Source organism: Manis javanica, chromosome 2, assembly GCF_040802235.1.
Source record: "Manis javanica isolate MJ-LG chromosome 2, MJ_LKY, whole genome shotgun sequence".
In the NCBI taxonomy this organism is placed as follows: domain Eukaryota; kingdom Metazoa; phylum Chordata; class Mammalia; order Pholidota; family Manidae; genus Manis; species Manis javanica.
In genome coordinates this window covers 106,154,628-106,170,705 of record NC_133157.1, presented here as the reverse complement: position 1 = coordinate 106,170,705, position 16,078 = coordinate 106,154,628, and the positions used below count along the sequence as shown (strand labels likewise).

At 39.7% G+C, this 16,078-nt stretch overlaps 1 long non-coding RNA gene across 2 annotated transcripts; it reads left to right on the top strand.

Annotated features, from left to right (window-relative positions):
- The first annotated feature begins 4,828 nt into the window (after nt 1-4,828).
- Nucleotides 4,829-15,701, top strand: LOC108403875 (uncharacterized). 2 transcript variants are annotated; one of them, XR_012127962.1, is made up of 5 exons: nt 4,829-8,253; nt 11,453-11,571; nt 12,813-12,913; nt 13,482-13,548; nt 14,951-15,701. It is a non-coding gene; the product is annotated as an uncharacterized lncRNA (long non-coding RNA). The 2 variants fall into 2 exon arrangements; XR_012127961.1 differs by lacking the exon at nt 4,829-8,253 and having other exon boundaries at nt 11,054-11,571.
- Nucleotides 15,702-16,078: the final 377 nt, after the last annotated feature.

Sequence of the window (16,078 nt, the reverse complement as noted above, 5' to 3'; positions counted from 1 at the left end):
GTCTACTCCCCCTTGCTTGAATTAGGTCATATTCCTTCTCCTTTCATTGGCCAGTGTCTTCAGGTGTGCCTTAGATTCTGTTCCCTTCTGAGCACTCAAATGCTTTGCCTCATCAGTTTTCTTCTCTCCTGTTTCTTCAGTTTCTCCCATTTAATGGAATCTCTCTATGCCATTCAGATGCTCTCTCTATTCATATCTTAAAAAGCATAAGAGCAAAACAAACATCTCCCAACATCCACATTTTTCCCCATCTGCTCATGTCTTTTTGCTCCAATCAAGATCAAGGCTCTTCAGAAAGATTTGTCTACGTATATGGTCTCCACTTTCTCGACTTTCATTTTCTCCAGAGCAGGTAAAGTAAATGTACAGTTTAAGGATACACGTGTACTCACCTCCTTGCTCTAAGAGCAGAATATTACTTATACCTTTGACAGCCTCTGTGGCTCTTCTTGGATTTCATTTTCCTCCAGAAGTAACCACAAGTCATCTGTTCATTGTTGCCTCGTTTGTATTTGTAGTTTTACACTGTTTTGCTTCTGTTTGAATTTTGTCAGTAGACTCATGCTCTATGTATTCTTCCATGCTCTCTCGCTCAAAAACTTTAAAATCTATCCATGTAGATGAGTGCAGCCACAGTTCATTGATTTTTATTACTACATAATAATATATTATATGAATAACACAATCTACCCATTTACCAGTTAGTGGACATTTAGATTGTCTAATTTTTATCTGTTCTTGCATTCAGTAGGTATACCCTTGTGTAAAATTTGTGTTGAAATCTAGTGAATATGGACTTCAAACATTTGTGATTCTTTATAATGATATGTGAAAATAAATTCCATATCTCATATCTTGGCATTAAAATAAAAATATATGATTTATGAAATGAAAAATTGTTACCAACTTTCAGGCTGTGGTTATAATTTCTAGCTTTCACTATCTTAACTTATTTTACAATGACATACATATAGTGAACTTGTGAGATTTCTGAGAAAAAAATTTTTAAATTATTAGTGGGAATTGTAAAATATGTTTCCATCAAAATATAGTTTAGAAGGTGATGAATTGTTCTGTTGAGTTTTTGTTAAATTTTAATAGCAGTTCATTTTCAAAAGCAATCATGTGGCAAATACTCTTTTAATTAAGCCATTTATAAATATTTTACAATTCAAATTACTGTTAGTTTTAGAAAAAGCTGTTTTCATGTGAACATCCAATCTTTGGAAATGCAAATAATACAGTTTTTGTCCCAATCCAGGAATGTAAATAAAATCTACATATGAAGTAGGTGTTGCCCTATCTGTACACTGCAACCACAAAATCATTAGTTTTATCTTTTGGAAACTTTAAAAACAGGCTGCCTCAAGGTCAAACTTAGAATAGGCTCCTCTGATTCAAAAAAGCAAAGACAAGAAAGTTGTCAATGTCATGAAAAGCAACTTGTCACCAAAGAAACCAAATCCACATAATATATAGTAAAACTCTGATTAACTGGCAATATTTTGACCAAAGCATATAAAAAATTTGAGTTTGTTTCCTATAGAATGGTGCATTCATAAATTCAGCTATTTCTAAACTTATCTCTGGATGCTTATGACTTTTCTTCATCTAAGTGATAATAACAGTTGTCTTGAGTCATTGCACTGAAGTTACATGTACAGATGTGGCACAAGTTAGGAAGTCATCATAGACTTTATTGGGATTTTAGTAACCTATAAAATGCAGTGGCCAAAGGCAGATTAAATTTCATTTACAAGGACTCAGGAGAGTTTTATAATTTTAAATAACTTAAATCCATAATGAATTATTTCAAATAAATCCTCATATTGAATGAGTTCTAAAATGAGTCAGTTTAATGCTATCTTTGGAGAGGTTTGTTTAAACAAATGCTTTATTACTATATTTCAAAGTGGAAACTTTTAGGCAGGTATTCCAGAGCTCATGAGGAATGCTGAAATAAGAAAACACCTCCAGGAACCATTCTGAACCATTAGAAGTAAAGTTTTTAACAACAAAAAAATTCATCTTGGCACTCTTTAAGGTATAAATATTAACACATTAAGTTTTAATCACTCAATAACTTTATTTCCAATTAAACTAGGCTTGATTGTGTTGTGCCCAAAGTCGCGAATCCCAGAAGACCACCAAGGAGCCAACACCGATGCAAAAGTAAAGAGCCTTTATTCGAGCTAGCTCGAGCTCAATCTCTCATCTACACTAACACAGTGGCAAGATTCCAGAGAAAGAGAGCGAGTTTCAATACCACAAAGGTTTTATGGGGTTCTAGGGCAGTTGGTGGGGTGATGGTCGTGGCTCTGGCTTATTGGCTGGATCTAGGGGTAGTTGGTGGGGTGATAGGTCATGACTCTGGTCAGTTGGCAGGGTCTAAGGGTGGTGGGTGAGCTCTTCGCTGACTGGAGAGGAGAGAGACCAAGCTCCAATTGGGTGAAATAGGATCCAGGTCCTGATTGACTGAGGTAGGATCTGGGTCCCAATTGACTGAAATAGAATCTGGGAGCTTGCCCTTTCAGCTTGTATTCATGGCAATGTTAAAATTTAGTTTATGACTATATGCCCCAACAATAGGTTTTCTTTTGAAGCTGTGTAGAAAATACTGTTTGGAGTATACGGGACAGCAAATGTCCCAGATTTGCAATCATGTTACAGTATACTTTTTCTTTAGAATTAAAGACTTTGTTTCTGTGTTTTCAAAATATTTTGTTTGTAGCATTCATGTTCTCATTGAATAGACAGAATTTTGGAAAAAAGTTTCTTGTGTAAAATTTGAAGTTTTTATTTTTCTTTAGTTCTTTAAAGAACTTGAATATTATCACCTGTTACCCAAGGTATCTGCTCTTCAGTCAGTAAAATGGGGACTCATCTAGTAGGACCTGAAATTAATATAAGGTTTTATTTTAATTTGGGTTCTGGAAAAAATCATTTGTCAAGGACGTCTTCCTTCACTAGTCTCAAAATTGGATTGAACTGCCTTTTGCTGAATTTTAGTTAGTGCCAGTCTCTGGTAAAATAACATTGATACATTGCAATAAAAAAACAGGTTTGTAGAATTAGGAATTATGGAAAGAAAGGTAACTAGAAGTGGAGGTGCATGGTGGGATGAGATTAGCTGGCAAGAGGAAATTTTGGTTTCCATATGTGAGGAGGAATTAACACTGATTGTGTGCTCTTAGGGGAATTTATCTTTGAATTTCTTCTTCAGTAAACAATGTGGTGATTACTAAATGTTAATAAACAATAGAGATATTCTCTATTCTAATTGGGTCTTTTCTGGGCAGCTGATCTTCTTTTGCCTCAGTTTCTCTGTGCAGGAGGTAGATAATATAATTTGCACCACTCTGGAGAATAATCATCATTGGGCTCAATAAATAACTAAGCCCTCTTTGGAATTAAATGGCTATATAAATAATTGCTATTTAAATTGAACTGCTCTGTAGCGACATGGGAATTAATTACTCAGCGGAGAATATGTGCTCTTGATCAGAAAGGCTAGATTCCCGACTTAATACAAATGGCAGTCTAATACATTCAAAAAGCGGATGGTTTACCCCCATGGCATATTTCAAACCATAATGCCATTTGGAATCAACTTGTTGCTTGTTAAAAAACATGATTCCCCAGGTTCGTCCTCAGGTTATGATCCATTAAGTTAGGAATGGTAACAAGAACCTTGTATTTTTTTTATTGTTTTAATTGTGATAAAATGCACATAACATGTACATGTTGGCCATTTTTAAGTGTATAATTCAGTAGTGTTAGTGTCATACTACTTTGCAACTGATGTCCAGAACTCTGTTCATCTTGCAAAACTGAAACTCTGTACCCATTACGCAATTCCCCATTTCCATCTCCTGCAAGGACCATTCTACTTCCTGTTCCTGTGAGTTTGACTACTCAAGGTACCTCATATAAGTTAAATCATACAGTATTTGTCTTTTTGTGACTGGCTTATTTCACTTGGCATAGTGTCCTCGAGTTTCCATCCATGTTGTACCATGTTTTGTTTATCCATTCATCCACTGATATTCCACAAAATTTGGATTGCCTCCACATTTTGGCTATTGTAGGTAATGCTGTTATGAATGTGGGTGTACAAATATCTCTTCAAGGCCGTGCTTTCAATTCTTTGTAATGTGTATCCAGAAGTGGTGTTGCTTGATCATATTATAATTCTATTGTTCATATTTTGATGAACTGCCATACTGTTTTCCATAGCAGCTGCACCATTTTACATTCCCACCAATGGAAACTTGTATTACTTTTAAATTGTGTTTTTAAAAACAAAGTTATACATATACCTAGTTTTAAAATTCAAATAGCTTAAAAGCTAAAATGAGTCAATAGTGCCCTGTATGTACTTCTTCCCAGTCCCACTCCCAAGAGGTAACCACTTTCAAATCAGCTGGCATTTTTCCTCCTCATTTCTTAATAACATACTTAACTACTATGAATTTTAGCTTTAGCTATTATCCACTGACATTCTTGAATGAAAGATAAATATTTAGTTCTCCCATTGTCTGCCCCAGTACTCACTCACTCCCTTACCTTCCATTCTCATGATCTAGCTATAGTATCATTTTAGAATACATCACTATTAGTGTTTGCAACATTATGACTTTATAAGTATTATCCACAGCTGTTACATTATATAATTTTTGTTTTTGTTTTATTTTTGGACTTCACAGTTATATTCCTTTTGCTTAGCTTTTCATATATGTAACAAATTCATCTCCAAACGTTCTTCAAGATGCACAAATGTCAATCATTAAAAATTTATTAGATAATCTATAAATTTTATCTTGAAGATTTCAGGCACTACACATTGCTAAATCTTGATCTTTGAGTGTCAATTCATCATTCTTCAAAATCACACACTTCGGATGAACATGTTCCTTTTTCAGACTTGCTATGAAAAAAAATTCATAGTCTTAGTCCTTGGGAAGCTTATGGAAAGCTTAGACAAGTAACTTGACTCATTACAAGATCACGTAATAATTATGATCAGGACCAGACAGAAACATGTGCCCTGAGAAAGCTTGTTAGATATTTGGTTCCCTTTGAAGACTCCGGGAAAGTAAATCTTCCTTCTAGAACATAAGATAAAAATACCTGCCTCATTGGGCTGCGACAATGATGTGGGATAGTGCATATAAAGGACAACAATCCTTTGCTTTTTCCAAAAACATGCCCTTCCACAGGATGAACCTAAAATAATTTGTTCCATAAAACATTGAAATCCCATTATAACTTTCTTTAAACAGATTGACTTTTTACCAGACTCTGCTCTGTTATAGTCCAGCTATAGGGTTTATTTACTGAGGTCCCCAAAGGCCTTGATTAAGTAGTTACCATACTTGGAAGTTAGTCCTATACGTTAGTTTCGATGTCCTGTAATCTCAGAGTATTTAAGTAGAAGCTATCTTACTTAGGAGGAAAAAAAAATGAGGTTTTGTCATTTGCAAGCTAATTTAATGTTTGAGTCCAACCAGCAAACTCACTTTGCTTTCTACCAAATAGTTAGTTTTCAGTAGCAAGATTCAGCGTGCTTGACTCCAAAGCTGCTGGCAGTCTAAGTGTTATCTATCCAAATTCTTGTATTTCAGAGAACAAAAAACCCAATTTCTCCTTTTATAAATTTAATCCAATGTAAACACCAACTTTCAAGGTTTGTCCGGGGATGATAGTTACTTCTTTTTCACTTTTTCCATGTTGAAGCTATTCTTGGATGTCAGCAAGCAGGATTGAACCTCAGGAGCATATGAGGCCACTGGAAAATACTTCACAATCTTTGAGTCTTTCTGGGTCACTCAGTATTTGATTATCCAAACTAATTCTGGGCAGGGAAAGCATGAATAATTAAATTGTACAAACTCTCGTCCCTTATATTGGCTGAAGACTTCAGCCTTCTCAAACTATTTTTCCAGGAGAACTAGAAAGTAGAATGTTGTGTCTCCTGGCTTTACTCTTTTTCCTCTGTTTTTCCAAAGAGGTATGGACAAATGGCAAAACGTGTCCCTCCCAAGTACCCTGTCCTGTCTGCCATGGAGTGGTATCTATAATGAGAAAAAAAACCCCCACAGATCTAGGAAATAATTTCCTGAAAAAGTAGACTAATCTGTTCTAGAACTTCCTGGGTATAAGAAGGAAGACAGAACTTCAGCCAGAATTTGGCTTCTGGCTTTTCCTTTTCTTGATCATTTACCAATAATCTTAAAGGCTATTTTCCTTAAAGGCTTTCTTCCCATTACAGGCTTTTTTGGCACTCAGAAGTAACAATGAAAATAAACATTTAACAGATGGTCCCAGCAGTTTCCCTGATGGACACACAGTACAAAAGGAAAGCACATATAATTGAGTTAGATTGTCTCTTTATTTTATTTCCCACCAAATATTCTCCTGGTCACAGTTTTGTTGACGTTGTTGTCTCTGCCTTTTTTCTCTGTGGTCCCTCACATTCAATGTCTGAAGCATTCTCCAAGGTCATTGGGTGCCTCCCTTAGTCCCACCTCTACACCCCAGAGGACAGTGCCTCGGATGGGCAGAACAAATGGCTTCACCCCAGCTCTCTGCAGAGGTTTGCAGGAAAAATTAGGGAGGTTTCCCACATCTGCATCTGGTTCTTCCATGACACCAGAGGTCATAGGGTAGAAGTAAGTCAAGGAATATTAGCAAGAAGAGGAAGAAAGACAATCGGAATATCCTACATGCTCTTTATTGATTAGGAAAATGAGAAACACCTAGGGTAGAAAGGTCAGCCTGAGGTTATAGGGACAGCCCAAGACATATTAAATGACCGCAACTGGGAGTCTAGCTTCTTTCTCCACATGCCCTGCAGATGATATATGAGTTCAAGACCAGGATGTTCACAGACATGAAAAGGGCACATTATCTAAATAGTTACAGAAAGCCAAGCCAAATTCTGAATCTGAGCATTCCAAGACATGAAGGAACAAGCAGTGAGTCACCAATCCTAGGACTACATGAGGAAGAACACTCAAGCCAAATGAAGCCCAGGCCCAGGCCCCAGTGAGAAAGATTCACAGCAAGCAGGAGATGCTGGTGAGCAGCAGAGTCCTGCACAGGCCGTGGCCCAAACCAACAGCAAAACCAAATAAGACTCGTGAACTAAGGTTTGAGACAGCTGATGACAGCCCTGCTTTTACAACTCTTCAAGGGGTGTGAGCAGGCCAAGGCTGAATGACATGCTGGAAACCCAGGAGAAGCAAGGGTTTCTTGCAAATTTTTCCAAGTGTTAGACTTCCTGTGGTCCTGTGGGCACCTGTGATTTGGGGAAGGGTAACACTTCAAGTTTTTATCTTAAAGGCAAATACATACTGACTTGGAAATGTCCAGTGTTACAGCAAAAAGGGATGAAATGGAAATAGGAAGGGAGGAGGAAGGAGAAAGCATTCAGTACTTTCTAAGAGGTCATATATACAGCCTGGTTTCCTGAGTTGATGGATGTATTAACTCAACTTACTGTGGTAATCATAACACTACAACATTATACGAAGTTTATATAAACAAAACTATAAAACAACATAGTGGCAAGTCTTGCTGGAAGGATGAATGGTTTAAAGGTTTAATAGTTCTTCCCACCCCTGAAATATACCTCCTCCTCTTGCTTCTGGTTTATTAATGGAGAATAAACATTTTGACAATTTGAGAGAAAATTAGAAATGCAAATACTGGATGAAACAGTATATATGTTCACATTCCCACAAAGCTCTGTTGGGTCTTTCCCTGAAAGTTCTGGACAGATCACCAGTTGTTGAAGCAAACAGGGCAGAAGGAGGGGTCTCAATGGACTGATGGCAGATCCAAAATACAGGTTCTGCTATCCTGGTGATCCTCTAAAATGAATCTGTAATTCCGTTATGACACTGAGAGCCTGGTAGCCATATTTGCATCAGCAACATGTGCATTTATAAAAACCTGTTTTATTTTTAAAAATGGGAAGAATTTATATTGAGCTACAAAATCAGAGCTTACTCACCTGAGAATGGAGCAGAAAGCCTGTTGTCTTTTATCATTGACTTGAGAGCTACATTCCTTTGAATTCTTGGATACAATATGCAAAAGGCAGTGGACAGAAATATCAAATCCTTGGCAAGATCCATTACTATATAATCTCCATCATGGAACCTACTGAAACAAGTGAGAAACTGTTCCCTTCATGTAACAATCTGGTAGAAGAAAGGAAACAGTCAAGCCTCATCTGGAAGGTAAGAGGTAAGTATGATAAAGGCTGAACTTTGTAATCATGATAGTAGGTGGCCTCATTTGGGCCTTAAAATTTTTTCCTTCTTCATATCTTCTGTTCAAATATTAAATATTCTTCTGCTATGGGAAGATGTACTATGCTGACTGATGAGAGGAATCAAATTTTCAACGAGGCACCATTTCCTGTCCTCTTTCATTCTAAACAGGCATATGCAGCAGCAGCTGGCTCAATGAAATTGTGTAACTTAAGGGTCATAGGACAATAGCAATATTATATTGCTTTTTTCTACTAAGCCAAAGTTTTCTTAACCAATTTTCTATTGTTGGACACTCAGTTTGAAATATTTTCACTGCTGCAAATAGCCCTGCAATTAACATCCTGGCACATAAACCTTTGTATCCAGTACTGATATTTTGTTTTAAAAATTATAATGAAATATTTGAGACACAAAAATACATAAATCCTAATAAAAAATACTTGTGTGACTGTCACTCAGCTGAAGAATTTAATCTTTACTGACATGGCTGGAGATGCACTCGTTCCTCTTGGTTCCATCTCTTTTCCCAGCCACAACCTCCTCCTGATGCCAGTGTAAATCATTCTTCTGCATTCTTATACTTTCACTACATGGTATGAATCTCTAAGGCACACTCCTATCACCACCTACTATAAACTCTGCAAATGTAATGCATGCTCATTGTGGAGAAGTTGGCAATATAGCAAAGTATAAACAGAAGCATAAACAAAAATACAAACTTATTGCTCCAAGCACAGTATTATGACATACTGTTGTTAGTATTTTGATCTATTTTGCTCATTTCATTGCATAATTTAAAAACTCAGTCGGGTTCAAAATAATTACTTTAAACTGAATGGTGCTATTTTATTTACAAATGCCTGTATTTCTCAGCTCACATAATTCCCCAACATCCCTATGAGGTAGGGGATATGTTTATATCTCCATTTTTGAGCTTGATGAAACAGAGGTCCTGAGAGATGAGTAAATATCTCAAGATCTCTCAGCTTATCAAGTGAAGGAACCAGAACTCTTACCTGGATCTTTCTATTTCAAGTCTAGTGGTTTTTCTGTTAAAATACCCTACCATGTCACTGCCATCGTCACCCATCAAAACCCCCAAGAATCAATGGCAGCCTTTTCTTCTCATTCCTTCTCCCTGCCCTCTTGTAACTTCTTTTCAATTTAAATGCCACCTTTCTTATTTATTTTAAATCAATTTGTCCCTGTACAAAAGCTGAGTAGGGAGAAGAAATTCACCTTAGATGCCGTATCCTACAATGGTCCTGATTTTTAGTAGTTACACCTTTTTTTACCACTTTTTTGCCCCCTTCCCAGCTTAGGCCTAGAGTTTTTAACTTAATATTGTCAGAAAGGTCTACACTTCCAGAATGTGCTTAAATTGCTCCTATTTAGTAGAATTTCTCTCCACAGACATAAACTTCATTGAGCAAATAAATTGGCCAAAAAAGAGCTTTCATTGAGATGACTCTAGATTTCATCTAAGTTGAAGTGTGATACCTTTAACACTCAGAAGATTCCACAGAAATATCAATGATCAAAAAATTGTTTCCATTTTTTTGGGGGGGTAGATTTATTATATTCCTTTTTGAGCAGCTGGTTAAAGGACACAGTGAAGCATTGTTATGTGTCTTTCAGCTGCCCTTATGTACATGGAGGACATCTCAGAGTATTAGGATTCATCTCTTTTCTTGCAGGGCCACCAACCTTCTCATTTTCTAGTAGAGATATTTGAGCCACCACCTAAAGCTCCTCCAGCACATCAGGTGTGAGGAAGACTCTGGAAATTCTCATTGAATAGTAGTTTTCTGTTGGCATCAGTTTTATTATGCTGTTTATACAGAGAAGTGTTGTGTCCTTGTTATTATAATGTGGGTCATACAGTACGTGTTAACTATCATATTCCTGGCACTGTCTTTAGACTCCTTCAAGATGAATATTGTTATCTCCATTTTACAAATGATGAAAACTGAGGCTGAGGGCAGTTAATCAGCTAGCCTGAGTTCACCTTGTTAAGAAGAGATGGAGTCAGAATTTGAATCCAAGTCTGTCTGAAATGAAAGCCTGTGCTCTGCAAAGAGAAGTACATTTGTGATGCAATTCTGTCACTGAAGTGCCGGGTGCTAAAGGCTATACAGACAACACTTGCCTTATCCCCCAGCAGTGTCCAGTGCAATGGGTAGAGAAGGCACACACACAGGCACAATTGTGGTGCAGAGCCTGTTGTGCAAATTGCTATAGAGGAACTAGCAACATGTCATGAGAGCTGGGGAAAGATTAACATACATTTGGGGGAAATCAGGGATTTGAGGAGGGCCTTGAAAGATAGAATTTCATCAGACATCATTATTAAGTAGTTCTCATAAAGAGTACATTATAAATGTAAATCTAGAGTTGGAAAAGTGTAACCAGTGTTTGCTAATTATACACAGGATATTGCCAGCTCCTCAACCTGTCCTCTATTGTTCAGTTTGAAATAGAGCATGCACTGGTTCTCACCTTAGAGCTAATCCCATCCTAATGAGAAAGGAGGGAACTACTAAGTGACACAGAAGGCAGCCAACAGGAAAGTGAGCCATGGCTGGCAGGCTGGGCTTGGGGGTGTGTGGGGCGGGGGAGGCGGTAGGGACCACCGAGGCTCATATACAAACCCACTGCTCCGAGAGACCTGTACTATCCCCTCCATGGTTTAGACTGCCATCTTCCCCTTCGTAACTTTTTTTCTGTTTAAGAAGACACTTGATTGGTATTTTTGTCCTGATTTTCTCAGAATCATTTGATACTATGTATCTTTATACACGGTATCTGTACATCTATAAAGAAATATGTATATAGAAAATATCATGGCACCTTTCTACCCCTCCATGAGGGAGGAGCCTTGTTCGCTGTTGTAACTCTAGGGCCTAGACCAGGGCCTGGCAATGCCACTGGGCAAAATAAATGTCAATGAACACTTACTGCATGCAACTCCATTTTAATGGGAATGGAAGGACATGCCAGCTAGTGTTGATGAAAGAAGAGACAGAAAAAATCCTGGATGAACTGAGCCTGTTTCACCATTTCGCCTGGGGCAGCCTTGTGTGAGTTTTGTAGAACTGGAAATGATAAAACTGTATTACCAATACCTGGTGAGTAGGCGTCTAATATATGCAACCCTTTTATCTGCCTAGGCTGCTCTGCTTCCTGAAGATAGGGTGGCTGAGAAACCAACCTGTCTGTACAAGGAGAAGCCAACATACTAGAATGCTGTTGTGTTTAATCCAAAGTGATACCAAGACAAGAACCTAAGGTGATTCAGAATCTAAAAATGTATTCTGCCAACAGACTGGGTGGCAGGCTCCCCGGAAATCTGGCTATGCTTGAAAAGAATCTGCTGAGGAACACTGGGCTCTACCCTCAACACACACTCTGACAAGTAAGAGAATCTACCTCTACCAGAAATCGGCCCAGGCTGCTCTAACGTCTCAAATAGACCATCCGCAGAAATACAGTTCTCATTCTCAGCAAGCAAGTAAAGTTTAGTGAGGAATAATTACATTTGAAAGTACTGAATGGACTGAAAAAGCCATCAATGCCCCCACCACCGTGTACTCCCCCACATTTGACCCCCTGCCACTGCGTACTCCCCCACATTGACCCTACCACTACTATGTACTCCCCGTGTGCATACTTGCCACACCAAAAATGTGCCATTTTCCCAGAAGGAACTTTCCTAACTCTTGCCGTCTTAAGTCATAAAGTTTGAATGGTGGTTGAGCTTGAGCTGAATGGTAGGTTGTTTCCTCTGTTGGCAGAGAAGAAAGCATCCCGCCGGGTTTAGCATGTCCTGGAATGAGATCAAACCCTCATGTTTCTTTCAATGTGATGAAAGAAGGTTACACAGGCCCCCTGGTGGGCTGGCTGCCCAGATGCCATATCTTTGTGCTCCACAATGTCCGTGTTACCTGGGAGCCATCTCCAGAAACCTCTGTCTTCATGCTCCATGGTAACCAAGCGCCCTGGGAAGTTCACAGGTGCTAGAAATATGCAGAAGGCTCTGAGCTCTGAAATCTGCCCTTTTGCAGCTGCTGGGTTGGTAGTTGGCAGACACATCCAGGTGAGGAAAGTAAACCTTCTCACGGGTCAGCACCAAGGGCAACTTGAGGGCTCCTCATCCTACAGCTCTCCTCCAGCCACCTTCCCCTGTGGAGGTGGTTCCTGCGTCCTTTGGCACCCTCTATATGAGCTCTGCAGCGAGAAGGTAGAACCTTCTCAGCAGGAATTAGCTCTCTGTACCTCCCCATCAGGCTGAGTTTTGTGTTCCCCACACGTTTCTTATTTCACAGAGAACAGGGGAGGAGAGAGAAAAGCTTTGCTAATCTATAAGCTTTGGGTGAACTTTCCTTTGGGTGGAAGGACCTGAGTGGCTAGCTAGGTCTTTTTCCAAGTCCTGGCTATGGTTGAGATGAGCTTCTAACAAGATGTTAAAATCAACTAGTTTCTTTTCAGGTCCTCCAACAAGCCTTTCCCTCAACTCTGTCCTACCTGCAGGCTTCCCTCTCCAGACATGCGGTGCCAGTGACTTCTGACTGCCAAGACATCAGCCTGCACACTCTTCTCTGCCTCCTTCCCCATCTCCACAGGATGAGAAAGTCAGTATAAAACGTGGTTAAATGAATTCACACACCTGGATCATAAACTAGCTATTCATTGCTATGTTTCCATATCTTGAGCAGTGCCTGGCACATGGTAGTCAACCAGTGAATGGTTGCTAAGTAAAACACTGGCAAAGGGTGAAATACCAAGAGATCTACTCCCTAGCAGACATACTGTGCAAGGGACACATTTCCTCTCACAGAGGAAAAATAAAACAGAAACTGCCGCAGGTCACGTAACAATAACTACCACTAGTTAGCATAGCAATAACTGCCACAAGTTCACTGCAGCTCACAGGTCACTTTTACACACCCAAAGGACAGGATATCTGCAATTCCAACAGCTCTGAGGGCTCCTGGCTGACATATTTTTGTATAGAAGGAATCTCACAAACATTATTTGAGAAATTCCTTCCCTGCTTGCAAATGAAACTAATCCTGCATACCCAGTCCTTCTCCTTTTGATCAAATGAGGCTTTTTGCTCTTCCCTCACATTCCCACCAACATTCCTTCATGAAAGGACAGAAAAAGTAACTAAACCTGTTTTTTTGTTTTTTTTAATAGAATGTTGTAAAATGTTTGAGGGAAACCTTGGGCCTTCCACAGCCACTCCCTGACTGGGAAGCCTCAGGTCAGCCTCTTGCAGTTTTTTTCCCTCAATTTTTCCTCTTTATGCATCCCTCCTGAGTGTGTTGTCCTGTTTCCTGAGGCAGGAACCTGTCTGTGGACGAGGTTGGGGAGTTGATGGCATGTCTGGCGCTAGCTCCCTGGCAGCTGGTGACACAGTGGACCTGACCTCATCAGTTGCTAATTGTTGACACTTGTGTATAAAGGGAAGGAATGTGTTAGTCAGAGCACTAACCTCCAGCAGGCCCTCAGGCCTGGGTAGAGAAGACAGGTGGTGACTCACATCATGGAGGGAGGGAGCCCAGTCACCACGGCTGCAGGAAAATGACCTGAAAGAAGGAGCCAAGAGAGGAAGCCTCCTTTCTCCCATGCCCCCAGCGCTCCACCACCTGCATCCTCCAGCCTGCCCCATAGCTCCTGGGGCCAGCCCCTCAGCTCTACCTCACTATCTGCTCCAGCTACCTGGCAGCTGTGTCTTTCTCTACATATAACTTGCTTATCATTCCTCTGTGCCATTCCCTCTGCCTCTAATGCTCTTCCCTCCCATCTGTATTGATTTGGTCTTATTCGTGATTCAAAGTCCAATTCAAATGTTTTCTCTCCTTTGAAACTTTCTCCTGCTCCCTCTTGTGGCTGGAGCCCTTTGTATAAATCCACATTCTGTAAGGCAATTGTCATATTGTGTCATAGTTGCTCTTACTTGTATCAGTGCTCATTAGATTTGTACTATTTGAGGGCAAGACCCTTACCTTGCTCATCCTGGGATCCACTTTACCTAACCAGGGGCTGGCAGGTAACAGGCACCCAGTAAGTGTTCTCATGGGCTGATTGTGGAACGAGGCAGACATACTGTGCAAGGGACACATGCCGCTGACTCCATGGGAAGATATGTGCAGATGATTTGAGTCAAAATGTGTAATTCTGGAATTTGCCTTCCTCAGGCCTTTACAAATCGGTTCCCTCTTCCCAGAAAGATCCTTGGTCCACGTTCCATGGTAGGCGTGAACCTTTCAATCATCTCCAAGAGCAGTAATTGTTATTTAGGAGGTGTGCCATTAATAGAGGGGCAGAAATCCTTCAGCCACCATGCCTGTGCTGTGTCAATAAGAATTGATAAACTACTCCATGCTCAGCTTTGCAATAAATGAAGCAGAGTATTCAAAGGAGGTAAAAGATAAAATCTCTACTATGGACCATAGAGCCTGTTCTGGAAGACAGTGTGGCTGAAATGAGACCATATAAATCAACATTGGCCTATTTGTGGTTGCTTGGGAGAATCATTACATGTTTTTAAATAAATTCCTGCTTGTCATTTCCCTGAATCTCTCTTAAATGTTACTCGTGTTAGCAACAGCTTGACTGAAAATCAGTGCCCCCACTGAAGAGCATCTTCTCTTGAATTTCAGATGGAGGTGTTGATTCGCCAGGCAACATGGAATCACATGACAGAAACTCTGGTTTTGGCAGTGTGGGAAGGAGGGAATGGAGGCAGGGAATGGAGAATAGATTCTTGGAATAGTTCAGGCAGGGAGTCAGAGAATCTAGACTAGGCTGCTGCAGCAAGAATAAAGTAGAATGACTGTTCCCAACATCTCCTAAGGTTACACATAGCTGTTGCAGGAAAACAGAAGGCTAGAACTGCCTGAAGAGAGAAGGATCCAAGAAGAAATGGAGCCCCAAGCAAAGAAGGGATTTTCTATCACTGAAGACTCCATTATACTTGGAGCTAATATGCCCTCGAGTGTGTTTAGGCTCTCTTCAGCAATGTAGTGTATTGAGTGCTAAATTGCATCATTGTATTGCTTCTGCCTTATGGCACTGGTGAAGAAACCAGAACCCTATTTCCCAGAATTATTTAATCTGGTCTTGAGTTACCATACCAGGCCTGCATCTAAATAAGATCTAAATAAGAATTTGTATCTACAAATGTTGTTGCTTTTTAAATAATAGTCACAATGTTCATTGAAGGAAACATAGGCAATCCATACAAAGATCCATATACCAAAATTACCTATAAACTCACAACCAAAAAGTCACTTTTAACACTTTATTGTCCCCTTTCAGTGTTGTCTTAATGTGCACGTGTGTGTTTTATTTTTTTGTATGTGCATTCTTTTTTCTTCAAATAAGAATCTTTTAACCCTGACTCTCTTTTTGCCTGGGGCTGGGAATATATACAGGAGGGGATGAGGAGACACACTCCATAGGAAAGCTGAACTTCTGCCCCCTTGAAGTTGACCTCAAATATCCCAAACTGCTCATCAGTCTTCTTGGTTCTGGAAGAAATTTGGTCCTTAGGCCTGCTGCCTGTTTCTTGCTTCCTGCTTTTCCTGCCCCCAGTTCCCACCCCATAGTCCCTAAACTGAGAGTTTAAGGGAGCGCTGGGGATGAGTGTGCTTGATAAGGTGCTGCTGAACTCAGATGTTAGATTTGATCCTATGTAGAGACCTACACTTTAGATAACCTTTGGCCCACCTGTGGGGAGATGAATTCTTGGTGTCTTCTAGAGGTTCTCGAGCACTCTTCTTCTCTGG